Below are 13,879 nucleotides of genomic sequence, written 5' to 3'. Positions count from 1 at the left end.
ACACTTTAATAAGGGTCTATACTATAATACATTTAATTGTCCATATCAGTGAAGTACATTACTGTTATCATGACAGGCTAGGCAGCAAGAATATTAACAATAGTCTATTGCTTCACGGCCCTCTGTTTTTCTAAAGCAGTTCTAAAATGTCTTCAGTAGCTGGGTTAGTGACTCATGGGAATAGTTGTTGCTGGCAGTGCATGCGACTGAATGTAGTCTGTTCTGTTTGTTGTTATTTGGTTCTTAATGTGTGTGAGTTGTGTTCCAGGCATATGCCTCTGTTAATGTGACTTCTGTCACATCAGCTGCTTTACCAGATCACTCCATCTCCGATCTCCCACTCCATGTCACAATCGAGAGCTGCAGCTCTACATCACCGACAGGAGCAATCTGGAGATCAGCATGCCGTGTGTGAATCACCTTTCTTTCTGCATGCTCTCACACTCTATTTCACTCTGCTTCTCCCTCTCTTCACCTGCTGGTGACAAAAGCAAAAGCCTGCACTAAAATCCCTTCCCAAAAAAAAAAAAAAAATGCACCAAAATCCTCCTGGCGGCCTTATCATCCTCTGGCTGGCCTCTTTGTTATCTCTCTCTCTCTCTCTCTTGCTCTCCTGCTGTAGCCTTTCTTTCTGTCTATCTTTTAATGTTACTTTTCATTGCAGTCCCCTTCTCCACTGTCTCTCTCTCAGTAAAGAAACGACTTTCCTCCAAGTGGAGATTACCTCAACCAGCCTCTTCAGAGTATCTTCAAATGACCCACAGTGCGCTACCAGGCTGGATTACACCCCTCCTCAATACACACTAACGTCTCCTCAGAGAAACAGGGAAAAAGAAGAAGACACGTGGATGGAGTGTGGCTAGAAATATGTTCAGTTAACGCTGGGAGTAAAACACAGATGGGGGTAGTGTAATACCCACTATAAATGGCATGATGTGCCTCAGCGGGCTTTCCTGCCAGTGTCCATGTTTCTTCAGAAATAATCTACACTTAAGTGGAGCCATTTAAAAAGCACAAAAAAATGGCTGAAATGTGACAGCACAATTTGTGCTTTCTGTCATTTTCCTCTACTAACTATATACACACTATTATTTAAAATGAACATTTTAATCTATATTACATAACTATAATATAGATTAATACAAAGTTAAAGACGGCACAAGTCTCAGTGTGTGACGTTAACCAATGTGTGTGATGTTAACTGTTCACACATTTGTCAGAAAACTGATTTAATGAGAAAGTATTACAAATTTAAACAAATAAAGGCCTATATAGTTGGAATTATTTACATTTCATACAGATGATATAAGAAAAAGAGACATGGCAGGTGCAGTGGGTTCAAGCTCAGGTTACTGTCTGCTTTCCCTGAGTTTGTGTATACTCTAGTTTCCTTCCATCTCTAAAATACATGTCTGTAGGTGGACAAGCTACTTTAAATTTCCCCTGAATGAGTATGCAAATGTGCGCGTGCATGTAATGCACTGTAATAGACTGGCGTTCTTCTTTATGCACTGTAATAGATAGGCGTATTCTCGCTTTATGGCCTGTGTACCTGCTGTAGACTCCAGATTCACCGCAACCCTGAGCAGGATCAAACAATTACTGAAGGTGAATGAATGAAACCATAACCTACAGGTTGAGTTGTGTGAATTTTTATGAATTTGCAAATGTGAGAGCATGTTGGTCTGTCCATTAATCTGCATTACTATTTAGTATATTTGTATTACTGTTGAATAACTGGCAAATAATGTACGTCACGTATAATACTCTGAATCCATTCTTTCATGCGTAAGCTTTTATGTTCCTCTCTCAAACTCTTGGGGTTGAGACCTCTTCATCGTTTTGTGCTTCTGTCCATGTCTCCGGAGGTATAACTTGTGTGGCTGTGAGTTGTGCATGCATGACATACACTCACACCCACACACCCACACCCATACCCCCCATACACACACTTTCTCCCTTTCCCCCTGCTCCCTGAGTATGTCCAATTAGAGGAAGGTCGGATCCGGAAGCAGTGTGCACAGCAGCCACTTATTCTGTTACCGTTGGATGATCTGTCACGCTCAGCTCTGGCTTTCTTTATGTTAGTCTTCCTCCCAAAGGGCAGTGGCTAACTCCATCACCGGGACAAATGACCCATCAGTGCCACCATTCATCAGCCACCAAGGAATCACTCGCCTCGGTCAGCCCAAGCCTCCTCCCACTTTGTCTGTCCCAAACACCAGGGCTGCACCTCCCATACCCACCATAGTTAAACCCATACTGAAACCCAGTGTGTGTGTATGTGTGTGTGTGCGTGTGTGTGGCAGCAAGGACTCCACTGCGAAACTGCATTACAAATCTCCCACACATGACACATCTAACATATACATACACAAACACATATATGACACAAATTCAAAAACCACACACACTACCCAGAATAGAACCACCTCGTTGAGGCACAAGCAGTAGATAATGTTAAGGTTTCGACTTGGTTGTCAGTGTTTTTTTTTTTTTTTTTGCCTGTTCTGAAACCCACACCATTCCCACACCTCCGCCAGGAGCGATGAGGATCTTTATGTAAGTGATGAAGCAGGGAGCAAATGAAATCACTGTAATTTGGGTAGAAGAGTAATGCATGTCCTGCATAATGAAGAGGACCAGCTTTTTACTGCTCACTGATGAGCTAAGTGGGAGTGTTCTTATTAATTAAGACAGTCTAATTTCCATAAGTCAAAACACGCAATGTGTGAAGAAAATTGCTGTTAAAAAAGACCAGAAAACTGGGAAGGAAAGCAAGAGAGTAAGCCTTGACAGATGGTCTTTCATCATGCACAGCTTTAAGGGGAAAAACACGCTTATAGAGAATGCAGCTAGCAGTTTGTCTTCTCCTTTCCTTAATTCTAAGCAATTAAATTTTTTTCTTTAATACCATGAAAAAAGCATATGGGGGCATTACTCATTTGGTGCTGTTTTGCCAATGTAGTTTCCATGGCAACAGAACAACATGGACTCAGGAGCATGATAATTTCTCTCCTAGATACAGAAACACCAGCGTAAACTCAGAATCCTGGGACTTGAACTTTGACTTCTCTCATCCAAATGCGGCAGGGGTTAAAGTACAGTTTCTATTTAGTGAAGATTCTTAAAGCATACTTGATGGCTGCATATTTTTCCAACAAACTGTAACTCTTAGATAAAAATACATTGGCTTGGTAGGACAAAAAAAGCCACAGCAACAATGCACAATGTTGAGCAACAGAAGGCAGAAACAAGTTTCAGATAACTTCTCTGAACTGTTATCAGATAGACCATCGGTCCCTGGATATTTAAATTACATTTCTAAGAAGAAGTGTTTTACTTCATGTTGCTTGTGAACAGCAAGCAATCCAAACAGCAAACCAATTCATAAGGTTTCCAAAAAAAGAACCTGTGAATGAATGAATATGACTGGACCTTTGGTCTTTACTGGAGACTGCAACTAAAATCTCCCACATGCTGCCGTCAAGGTGAAACATCAATCCAGAGGAATATACTGAACCATTTAGCATTTTTTTTCTCCATGAGAATAATTTATGAAGGAGTTAGCCCATGCTAATTCTGCCCAAGTCGAACAGTTCTTCCTATCTTAGTCTATCAGGCAGTGGGTGAAAACAAAAGGGTGAGCAGTGAGAAGCAGAGATATCTGGGTGATTCTGTGATCGAGGTGCCTTGTAGGTCCCCCTGATATTACATTTTCAAATATTTATATAGGTAAAGGTAAAAGACATTTTAAACTTAAGTAAAGTGTTCTTCCCAACAAGCTATGTGCATAATTTGGAAAAATAAATCATCAATAAAACACACCTACAACACCTAGAAAAAAAGCATATTTGCCTGCCTCAGCTCACTATAACTACACTTGAAATATAATTACTAAAATGCTTCAAAAATCATATTATGTTTGCATTAATGTGTGAATCCATTTAACTTCTCACGCTTGAACCATGCTTTTCTGTGAGTCATCCATTATAGGTTATGAAAAATGTACATTCACTTAGTAACATTCACTCGGGCCTGTTACCTGAATGCCTTTATCCCTATGAAATATTTGGAGTATTCCACAAGTCACATGTTCAACAGGAAGTTATATCATTGCTTTTTTCAATGATATTGTGATATAGATTGAACATTTGAACATGCAACTCTGTTTCACAAATTATAGATTTGAAATAAATAATTAATTTAAAAAATTCTAATATTTCTAATTCTAATTTCATAATTAGAATGTCCTCATGTCATTAGCATGGATGCTAGGTAACCACATTTTGGTATTTGTAACTTTCAGCCATGTTACTCATTTAAAAGCAAAGTGTAGAGATTGTCAGGAAAGTAACCTTGTTAGAAATGTGATTGAACCAATTTAATGCTTGGTTTCTTAGATTTTATGTTCCCATGATCATGGGATCATGGGATCTGGAGAAATTAGTAGCATTCTATGCCTTAAATCATTATGAGACATAATCAGTTGTACCAAAACTATCATTGTTAGTGCCAAAATATGCAGTGCATAATCAGTAAGTTTTTCAAGTTGAAGCTGATGGGTTGTGCTGATAATATTTGACATTTGATCATGATGAACACAATATGCAAAATCAAATCAAAATCTCAGTAGGGCATGTTTGGATTCCAAGAAAGCTCATTTCTTTACCAAAGGTAGCCCAAATCATATGAATAAGCTTGCTAGCTTGGAGAAGCTGTGCCTTAAAAAGTGATATGCCAATTTCAGGACTGTCAGATATGATTTATTAAAATCTCACCATGACAGAATTAACAAAAGGGGCGGCACTGCACTACCAGTTGCACTTGGTAAATAACATATGCACAGAGTAACCCATGCAAAGCCAGGAGATTACAAAACTCTTATAGATATTAATATTTTCTTCCCTTGTCATTGGTTATTTATTTGCTGCTGTTCCATCTGACCTGGCTTTGAATATTGAGGTGATCAATCCTTTTGGCTGTGTTTTAAGGATATGAGTGATACAGAAAAGCTAGCATTTATATTGGCTATACAGAGAAGTACCTGATCCAGCAATGGCAAATTCTTACCAGCCAACTTGTTTAAAAAAAAAAAAATTAAAAATGAACAATTAAGGTTAGGGCATGGGGCAGGGTGGGCAGTCAGAGGTGTTCTTACTACTTAATTCTTAAATCCAATAAATCACTCATTAAAAAGTCTATGAATTTTGTATGAGGTCCAGTTGGTTCAGCAGGCCTGAACAGTCAGGATTAGAAGTGAGATTTTCAGTGCATGAGGTTAGGGATCCTGTGGGTTGGCATGCACATTAAGGGGGGGAAGAGAGAACTGACTGGTCATGCAACCTGACACTTTCTCATTCCCTCTCACACATTATTCATATCTATTTAACATAGGGCTTTGCATTTTAAAAGCACACAGAACTTGACCTTGAAAGCAAGAAGAATGGCAAACCTGAAAGAAGTCAATACGGTATATTGCCAACTGGTCTTCCATACTAAGGTGGTAGTTCATTTTCACAAAAATGGTGCATACAAGTCATGGTGTGCTGCTTTTAATAATACATTCAATACATTTTTCCTCTCTGGTCAGTAGGGTTATCATCAATCAAATTTACATTCTGAAAAGACTTCAGGTACAGCGAAATGCCATTTCTCTGGTGCAAGTGAATGAAAATGCAGAACTAACCACCACCTCCAAATTCAGACACTAACGTGTTGCTGAGTGTATTCGTAGTGACCCAAAGAGGTCAATCGAATAAACTAAATCCCCATCAGTTGTAATTTCATTAGAATCACAAGGTCACGCCATTTGCCAAACAAATTCCTATTCATGGCTTCACAAAGCTAGAGAAAAATAATGCTCTTCACTAAATTTCAGAAATCCAATCCAATTGCAATTGTGTTTGGTAAATAAGGATGGATTGTTTGTCTGTTAGCAGGGTGTGCAGTGAAGATCCTCTACTTAAATGTAAAGTGACAGATGTCCCATTCTCAGTGGCAGAGGACTCTGTCTTGCCTTAATGAGCCTGTGGAGAAAAGTCACCTGAATAAAGAGCAGATTACGAAGGTTGGTCTGAAGGACAAGTATTTGCACAACAAGAGTTGGAGAAATAACACCATATCACTAAAATCAGGATAAATAAAATGGGGGTTGGGGTGGGGGGGTGGGGGGGGGGGGGTTTGGAATATAAAGATTTCTACAAGTACATTATACTACACTATTTGGCTTTCATATAATAATCATCTTTTACTGGAAAAATGAAAGCAGGTCCAACAAACTTAAGCATGTGGAGGGGTATGGAGGGGTTGCAATACAAATTCTATCTGATTTTCTTCTTCTCACATCACTGTCAATATTTTCACAGGACTAGACATACTGTGGACAGAAAAAAGATTTGTCTAATCATTATTACATTTCTCCAAGTTACTGCACCATTATTGCACATCTGTCAAACCCATCAATAGCAAGACATTTTTGCCTCCCCAAAATCAATGGATTTTATTTTGATGCTTTTTTTCTGACAAAAATATTTGATGTACCCACAGTACCTAGTATCTTATGTCAAACCAAGTAATGAGTGAAAGGTCTATTTTCCTTATCAGGAATTAATGAGTGACCAATTTAATAGTATTCTCTTTGCCTGTTAAGCACAACAGTGGAGACGTCTGGCACCTGAACATGAGACCTGCATCTTAAATGAAACATGGTACAGATGGATGAATGCATAATGATGGAACAGAGCTAATGATCTGTCTCTCATGTCAATATCTTTAGGTGCCAACCTGCCTCCCTTCGGGTATGGGGCTAGACATCAAATCTGCAACCGATGAACCACTTTTGCTGAGACGACTTGTCTATTTAAACTTTTCTACCAGCTTTGGGTTACTGATAAGGTTGCACATTAGTCTAGACACCACACTTTATTTTACACATGGAACAATGTATTTTTTTCAAGTTTTACCCACAAGGCAACAAAAAGCTAAACTGAATGGAAACCAGAAAACCAAATAACAAATTCAGACTACTGATCAACCAGACTCAATGCCAACTGCATCTGTATTAGATTTAGTACAAAATCATAGGTTCTGACTAGAGACTAGAGACAAGTTAGAGACCATTTTAACACTGGTTCCCTGGACCAACTATTTTTTTTTCCTTCACTTTTCTCCTCAGTTTGGTCACCTGCTAATCCCCACACACCAGCCAGCTCTCCTCTATCATAAAAGAGCTACCAAATGGGGAGGGTGAAGGCTAACACATGCTTCCTCCAAGAAACATTTTATTTTTGGAATTTTTTTTAACAAGACATGTCATCGCACATCATATCAGACAAGAGATAAAATGAAATAAAAAAAATCTGTGAAAAATCGTCCCTTTCTCAGTGAGCTGCGTTCAGTTAAATAGTTTACATAAATGCATGTGACTGGTGGCAACAGAGATCTAAAACTAAAGAAGCCATCATGGTTAAAAACTGGAGCCGCTGAACTGCAGACAGTTATGTTTTTATAAGTTGATTGCTTCTGTTAAAGTATTTTTCAAGTGCTATCTGCTGAAATACTTTGCTGGCCCGCATCTGGACTGTAGTCCACCAGTTGATGACCCCTACTATAGATATTTGTATTTGCATTGGACTATCTAAATAATGTGCAACACTATTTAATCTCTTTCATGAAGAATCGCTTTTCCAACAGTCTCAAATAAGTCCTCATTTATGCTAAATGCTTGTTTGCAGCTTTTCCTACTTTCTCACCTTGGTTGTGCAAAACTATATTTAGTCCATATAATAAATTAAATATTATTAGATCATTTGTATATAGCATATGTTGTTTTTTTCTATATGCTTACTATAGAAGAGTAGAATTCATTTCTCTGGTTTTCAGGACACTGAAGTTCATTTTAAACTGTAGGTGTCAAACAGCAAACAATTATTTATACTGACCCCATTTTGCTGGTAGCACATGGCCACTAGAAGTCCCTCAGGGATAAGAGCAGTTCCTGAATACATCTGGTTAATTCATTACATATATATACACATATATATATATATATATATATATATATATATATATATATATATATATATATATATATATATGTGTGTGTGTGTGTGTGTGTGACTGGTCTAGCAGCATATCTAGCCAGGAGCAGCAGTTGAGAATCAGGCTGCTGTGCCCACAGGGTGTGTGAGGGCCATCGATCCTGCTCTGCCATTAGATACAAAGATGTCGAGGTAGATTACTCTCATAGTGCTGCCGTTTGCAGGTCAAGTGTTCTGCTCGTCAACAATAATCAGAGAGAGTGCGGGCTGTACCATGATGCGACTCTGTGTGTCTGATAAATAGCAGCAGCTCTGCAGCTCGGGCCACAGAGCCAGGCAGTGAATTAGACTGGAGCGCTAGCCGGGTCTCATCACAGGTTAATGACACACGTGCTGCCAAAGCACTAAATGATTCTGTGTTGAAAATGGGATAATGCCTCAGACAAGTCAAAATGGATGAGAGAACTGGCAAAATGTTCCAATGTAATGGGAGCGTCTCAACTCTAACCAAGCAACCTCTCCCTCTACCATTCCTTCTTAAAACAGGAATGACTCACTTATATTTTACTTTCAGCTCTCTGTGTCACAGCCCCCTTCATCACCCTGTCCAAATAATACAACAGTAACAGAGCGCATTCATCTTCTAAACTGAGAACATGTCACAGCTCAGGGTGAAATCAGATTTCCTCCACTCTTCTATTTAATTTGGGTGCCTAAACTAATGTAGGAAACATAAACAACATGTTAGAGTTTAGTCCAATATTTATATCTTTGACACCAATCATTTTGTTTAACATTTTATTTCTACATGAAATCTGAGCACTGCATTGGCCGCTGTGAATGCTCTGATGCTGCATTACAGTAAAACAATTATCATTCAAGACAATCTTTATTATATATACCTGTACATTAGGCACTTTGTCTAAGGAAGTCACTTAGTGTTCCTCCCAGGATATGCTGGGCATTAACACTTATCATCTGATATAGAATGCAGTGGCCAAAGCTGGCACAGTGGAAGGAAAAGTGATAAAATATGGAAAATGGCACGCTGAGAGCATAAACTGTGGACAGAGCTGAATGCGGCTGGCCATAACTCTTCACGCTCTGACAGAAGTTGGGATGAGTTTTTTATTTGGTGACAGAAGTTGCAGTAACAAGAACAGATGCGTAAGAGGATGACAGCAGTAGAGGTGGAGAGGAGGACAGATAACGCCAACAGACCAACATATTGAATGCTGCTAAATGCATTTAAACATGTTTACACTGAAGTGTTTGCATGAAACTATAAGAACAGTCTTCCACTATAAAGATTTTTTCAGGGTTGCAATGGTTTTAACTGTCATTGTACTATAAAACTAAGACCTAACCAGAATGCAGTTTTCATTAATTGGTCTCAAACAACATATACCTTATCACTCATGTTTAGATATACATATTTCTGCATCATATAAATACTACAACCCTTAGGATAGAGCAGTGGTTCTCAAGCCTGGGCCTATAAATCCTTTGCTATTTGTATTTTAACATTTTCCCTACTCTAACACATCCACATTTAACTCAGGAAGGGCTTGTTAATTACCAAATTAGTTAGCTTAGGTGTGTTAGAGCGGGGAAATCTTGCTGTGAGGGGTTGGGAACTGCTGTACGATCTAGATCTGGATGGTGACAGCAGTAAAAATAGCAATGCATTAATACCAATACTGATTTATTAGTACTTATAAAAACTGCTCTGATACTAAAATCTGATACCATGTGATACTACATGATGTAACCCCGGGGTATATTTTCATGCTAATGAACAGACGACCCAAAATGACAGTGATCTACCTGTATTTCATGATTAATGATGGCAATCAAAGCAAAGCAGACTGCAAACTGTGCTCTGCAAAAATATCAAGTAGAGCTGCTACATCATCTTCCTACAATATAAGTAACCTGATAAAATGTTATAAAGTTTAAACTGTATCGTTAATAGAAAGTGTGAGGGGGAGCTGAGTGCGCAGAGCAGTATCAGTGAGTGTGGTCATTAAAAATGAGTGCAGTGTACTGTGAATCATATGCACACAAAGTGTGGAGCAGTGAAGTGACCACGCAGAGAGACATGTCGCACCTGAGAGCACTTCAGTTCTGCGAGCACTGAGCACTGAGGCATGCACTTTCTGCTTGATAGTGTCAACTCCTTGCTCATGAGTCAAGGTGCAATGCATGGTGCATTGAACTCATTTTTGATTTCTAAATACTAAGTAGGTTACTTATTTCAGTATCAGTACCACCATCCCTAAATAAAGTGCAATTTAAATGAAATGGTATTGAATAATCCTTACTCAACTACAGCTGAGTACAAAACATAAAGTGTTAGTAAGATGTTGGGCTATCACAAGCCACCAGAGCAACTTCAGCATGCTTTGGCATAGATTCTACACATCTCTGAAACCGTACTGGAGCTATGAGGACCATTCTTTCAAAAGATATTCCCTCAGTTTTATTGCTGGTGGCGGAGATCACTGTCTAACATGTCAGCCCAGACGTCATTGTCAATCTCTCAAAGATGTTCTGAGTTAAGATCTGGTGACTGTGACATACCCATCAAACCACCCAGTAAGCACTCATGCCCTCTGTATGGGGCGGAGTCATCCAGAATCAGACCACTCCCATCAGGATAGAAACGTTTCATAATAGGATAAAGATGGTTAGTCAGAAATACTTTCAGTGATTCTTCCCTCTAAGAGAACAAGGGAGCCAAAGCCATGCCAGAAAAATGCCTCCACATGCTAATCAGTATGGTAAAGTCTGCCTTTTCCACACTTCTCAGTTAATATTCAACAGATGATTGATAATAATAGTGCCTCTCTCATGCCTGACAGATCCTTTTCTCCAGAGAAAGAGTAAATTCTAGCAAGCAGATTTGAAAGGACTTGGTTATGTTCCTGCTACAAGAAAATATTCTTCTCAATGCACACTGGACAAATCTGTTATAGTTATATAATAGATCTATATAATGGATAATCTATATAATGGATGTTTCTATTATAGTTTATAGTTAATTTATTATGTGTTGGAATTATTATTATTAAAGTTAAGGACATAACTAAGAAAAGAGAAAAAAGAGGTCCAGGCATGTAAATATGTATTTAAGAAGCAGTCATATAAAAATCCAATAACTGTACAGGAACTACGTTTGCATTTAACTAATAAAAATACAGAAACTAATATGATTAAGGTTACTGGAATGAATTCAGATCATCATCTGAATGAGATTCACAATTTCATACATAAACCCAGAAAAAAAAAATCAAAAACATTGAGGGGAGAAGTGAAAATGGATGAAAAGAAACAGAACAGCTTAAGTAGTGCAAGAAGCCCAGCAGGGAGTTGTTTTGATATCTATAGCTGCAGACATATTTAATGTCACAAAGTAATCAGTTTAATTATTTGATAAATGTTCCATTTATTTTCAATCCATTTTTTGCCTTTTTTTTTTTTTTTTGTTAAAGCAACTATAATCAATGTTGGTGATTTTGCTTCTTCTGTCAGGCATAGCCACCAAAGACCTCCATCCCCTCACTTTAGTTCCACACTTTCCACCCAAGAAACTCTCCAAAGCAAAACCATCCAAAGACATGCACATACACAGTGAAATGGCATGTACTGATGATGATGTTCTATCATAATCCAGAAAGTGCCAGTACAGGCTTTTTATTTACAGTAGCAGTTGCACTCATGGTCTCAGATCAAGAAATAACGTCTATGCACACTTTCTTTTTGTCAGTGGTGGAACCAAAACTTCTGGTTAGAAATCTGTTATTCCAGTATTATTGCCAGATAGTTCAATAACTCCACTGTAATCTAGGCTAATTTCATACTTCACCAAGATTGCACTTTGGTTGCTGTTCATGTAATGCAAAGTGAAGAGTTCACAATCAATTAAAATATATGCCAATCATTTTATTTTCCCTGCAGTGCAAGTCTTCACATCAAACCCAATGCTAACACAATTAATTAAAAAAAAAAACAATCAGCAAAGATGATTAATCTTAATTGCTTGAATGTATGTTTTCTGAAATTATGTGAACCCATAACCTTGCACTGGCTTCTTGTCCTTTTACATTTACGGAATTTAGGAGATGTCCTTACAGAAGTGCTTTGTAGTCTGTATCAAAAACATATCCTCATTCAAGTTCCCTAGGTCAGAGACTATGCTTAGAAATGATCCTGGAAATCATAGCCATAGTTTTATATATATATATATATATATATATATATACTTTTCTTTAGCTCTCAATTTTTGCAGTTCGGACAAACAGTTATGTTATTGGTTGGATGAGATGTTTAAAAAAAAAAAAAGCAGGAAACCAGTCTCAGTGTGAGCAGTTCATAGAAATGTATGTGTTCTTTTTGGAGTTCCATTGTGTGCTTTTTTCATAATAAAAAAAAAAAAAAAAAAAAAACTGGTGTGAATAGACCTTAAATAGAAAATAATTAGCAGGCAGCAGTACTATGTCCTTGCATAGAAGTTTTCTAATTGGTTACTACAGCCAGACCTATTGAAATTTTTAGCTGCTGATTACAGAGCTCAGAAAATTCATATAATCTTTTTTTCCTTTAGAACATCCATTTTTAGTAAGAGCTATGCGGACATGTTTAACTGATTACAGTACCTGGGAATTGCTTTTTTGTTAACAGAGCTCTTAAGAATAAAACATGTTTTCCTTGTGGAGGGGGAGAGGGAGAAAAATCCATTCTGTGGCTTGGTGTCATTGTGGCCATTACTGTGCAAAATGAATTATTTACAAGTGAGCAGCCAAAAGCTCACACTGTGAAAAAAGAGCAAACATCCCAGTGCTAGCAGTCACAGAAAAACAATCACCCAAAGTTTTGATTCGCTTTTCCTGACAGCTGCAATACTGAGGGCTTGAAATAAGACCAGCTAACTTGTTTTATGTTCATAAAGTCTAGGGCAGTCTTTTTGTTTCATTATTTAACAGGCATAGGACAGAGAAGGAGACTGTGTGTCTAAGAGTAAATAACAGCTCTATAGCAGGGAGATTGCTCAATGATGTACCACTTATTGAATCTCTGAGACAATCACTTTAACCCACAGTATTTTCAAGCCTACTCTATCCCTACAGGTCTAGAACACTTTTGTGTTAGATCAAGGTTTTCAGACAGTGATATTATGCCTGAATTGTCACAAAGAGGAAAGAGAAGATGAGCCAGGGAACCAAGTTAATAAGACATCATGTCAAAATGTCAGGGCAGCATAACCCATAGGGACAAATTACATACATTTTGACATCATTATACGCGTACTCTGTGATCACAAGTGAGAAACATGTGAAGGTGCATTTCACCAGGTTATTTCCATGAATTCAATATGCATGACATGGCATGAATAATGTGATCATGTGAAAAATAAAACCACATGCCATATTTGTGAATAATTGACATGAATCAGAATCATAACTGCATTGTGTAAAAAAAAAAAAGCATGTGAAAATAAATGAATCATATGAAACCCTTCACATGGACTACAAGTCCCCATATGCAACATGTGTGAAAAATGACACATGCAGTGTAAAATACACATGTGAATCATGTGATTGTTCACATGTAAAGTTCGTGTGACTTTTTAATAAGATTAAATAGCATGGGCCATAAAAAAGTTATATGATCCGGCTCATCAGATCAGATCAGATCATCAAATGACCCTGCAAAACAGTAACTGCTACATTTCGAAACTTGCTCATATCTACATACCTCTAAAGAAAGAAATGGTTAGTACTGCAATAGTAATGTAAACCTGAACCAGTATAGGGACTGTGGCAGTAGTGTGAGAT

The 13,879-nt window shown here is 37.9% G+C and overlaps 1 protein-coding gene across 7 annotated transcripts in view; it reads right to left on the bottom strand.

Moving 5' to 3' along the window:
• The window catches only part of rbfox3a (RNA binding fox-1 homolog 3a), a 327,901-nt gene that overhangs the window by 240,416 nt on the left and 73,606 nt on the right, over positions 1 to 13,879 (bottom strand). The window lies entirely within an intron of this gene.

The sequence above is a fragment of the Pangasianodon hypophthalmus genome, chromosome 12 (assembly GCF_027358585.1).
Source record: "Pangasianodon hypophthalmus isolate fPanHyp1 chromosome 12, fPanHyp1.pri, whole genome shotgun sequence".
Lineage (NCBI taxonomy): Eukaryota > Metazoa > Chordata > Actinopteri > Siluriformes > Pangasiidae > Pangasianodon > Pangasianodon hypophthalmus.
Note: the sequence above shows the minus strand (reverse complement) of the source record. Positions and strands in the feature narration are given on the sequence as shown.